We start from the raw sequence: 2,626 nt of genomic DNA, 5'->3' as shown, positions 1-2,626 counted from the left end.
GACTGGTGTGAGGTGGTATCTCATGGAGGTTTTGATTTGGATTTCCCTGATGCCGAGCGATGTTGAGCACTTTTTCATGTGTCTGTTGGCCATTTGAACGACTTCTTTGGAAAAATGTCTGTTCATGTCTTCTGCCCATTTCTTGATTGGATTATTTGTTCTTTGGGTGTTGAGTTTGATAAGTTCTTTATAGATTTTGGATAGTAGCCCTTTATCTGATATGTCATTTGCAAATATTTTCTCCCATTCTGTCGGTTGTCTTTTGGTTTTGTGGACTGTTTCTTTTGCTGTGCAAAAGCTTTTTCTCTTGATGAAATCCCAATAGTTCATTTTTGCCCTTGCTTCCCTTGCCTTTGGCAATGTTTCTAGGAAGAAGTTGCTGCAGCTGAGGTCGAAGAGGTTGCTACCTGTGTTCTCCTTTAGGATGTTGATGGACTCCTGTCTCACGTTTAGGTCTTTCAACCATTTGGAGTCTATTTTTGTGTGTGGTGTAAGGAAACGGTCCAGTTTCATTCTTCTGCATGTGGTTGTCCGATTTTCCCAACACCATTTGTTGAAGAGCCCGTCTGTTTTCCATTGGACATTCTTTCCTGCTTTGTCAAAGATTAGTTGACCATAGAGTTGAGGGTCCATTTCTGGGCTCTCTATTCTGTTCCATTGATCTATGTGTCTGTTTTTGTGCCAGTACCATACCGTCTTCATGATGACAGCTTTGTAATAGAGCTGGAAGTCTGGAATTGTGATGCCGCCAGCTTTGCTTTTCTTTTTCAATATTCCTCTGGCTATTCTGGGTCTCTTCTGGTTCCATACAAATTTTAGGATTATTTGTTCCATTTCTTTGAAAAAAGTGGATGGTATTTTGATGGGGATTGCATTCAATGTGTAGATTGCTCTAGGTAGCATTGACATCTTCAAAATCTTTGTTCTTCCGATGCATGAGCATGGAACGTTTTTCCATTCCTTTGTGTCTTCCTCAATTTCTTTCCTGAGTATTTTATAGTTTTCTGAGTACAGATCCTCTGCCTCTTTGGTTAAATTTATTCCTAGGTATCTTATGGTTTTGGGTGCAATTGTGAATGGGATCGACTCCTTGATTTCTCTCTCTTCTGTCTTGTTGTTGGTGTATAGGAATGCCACTGATTTCTGTGCATTGATTTTATATCCTGCCACTTTACTGAATTCCTGTATGAGTTCTAGCAGTTTTGGAGTGGAGTCTTTTGGGTTTTCCATATACATTATCATATCATCTGCAAAGAGTGAGAATTTGACTTCCTCCTTGCCGATTTGGATGCCTTGGATTTCTTTTCGTTGTCTGATTGCTGTGGCTAGGACTTCTAATACTATGTTGAATAGCAATGGTGATAGTGGACATCCCTGCTGCGTTTCTGATCTTAGGGGGAAAGCTCTCAGCTTTTCCCCATTGAGAATGATATTCGCTGTAGGTTTTTCATAGATGGCTTTTATGATATCGAGGTATGTACCCTCTATCCCTATACCCTGAAGAGTTTTGATCAAGAAAGGATGCTGTACTTTGTCAAATGCTTTTTCTGCATCTATTGAGAGGACCATATGATTCTTGTTCTTTCTTTTGTTAATGTATTGTATCACGTTGATTGATTTGCGGATGTTGAACCAACCTTGCAGCCCAGGGATAGATCCCAGGGATAAATAAATTCACCACTTGGTCATGGTGAATAATCCTTTTAATGGACTGTTGGATCCTATTGGCTAGTATTTTGGTGAGAATTTTTGCATCCATGTTCATCAAGGATATTGGTCTGTAATTCTCCTTTTTGATGGGGTCTTTGTCTGGTTTGGGGATCAAGGTAATGATGGCCTCATAAAACGAGTTTGGAAGTTTTCCTGCCCTTTCTATTTTTGGAACAGTTTCAGAAGAATAGGTATTAATTCTTCTTTCAATGTCTGATAGAATTCCCCTGGGAAGCCATCTGGCCCTGGGCTTTTGTTTCTTGGGAGATTTTTGATGACTGCTTCAATTTCCTTAGTGGTTGTAGGTCTGTTCAGGTTTTCTATTTCTTCCTGGTTCAGTTTTGGTAGTTGATACATCTCTAGGAATGCACCCATTTCTTCCAGGTTATCTAATTTGCTGGCATAGAGTTGCTCATAATATGTTCTTATAATTGTTTGTATTTCTTTGGTGTTGGTTGTGATCTCTCCTCTTTCATTCATGATTTTGTTGATTTGAGTCATTTCTCTTTTCTTTTTGATATGTCTGGCCAGCGGTTTATCAATCTTGTTAATTCTTTCAAAGAACCAGCTCCTAGTTTCGTTGATCTGTTCTACTGTTCTTTTGGTTTCTAGTTCATTGATTTCTGCTCTGATCTTTATGATTTCTCTTCTCCTGCTGGGTTTAGGCTTTATTTGCTGTTCTTTCTCCAGCTCCTTTAGGTGTAGGGTTAGGTTGTGTATTTGAGACCTTTCTTGTTTCTTGAGAAAGGCTTGTATTGCTATATACTTTCCTCTCGGGACTGCCTTTGCTGTAGCCCAAAGATTTTGAACAGTTGTGTTTTCAGTTTCATTGGTTTCCATGAATTTTTTTAATTCTCCTTTAATTTCCTGGTTGACCCATTCATTCTTTAGTAGGATGCTCTTTAGCCTCCATGTA

The sequence above is a fragment of the Eumetopias jubatus genome, unplaced genomic scaffold, assembly GCF_037043125.1.
Source record: "Eumetopias jubatus isolate StellerSeaLion01/CBP00866 unplaced genomic scaffold, mEumJub1_p1.0 scaffold_175, whole genome shotgun sequence".
In the NCBI taxonomy this organism is placed as follows: domain Eukaryota; kingdom Metazoa; phylum Chordata; class Mammalia; order Carnivora; family Otariidae; genus Eumetopias; species Eumetopias jubatus.
This window is presented reverse-complemented; position numbering follows the sequence as displayed.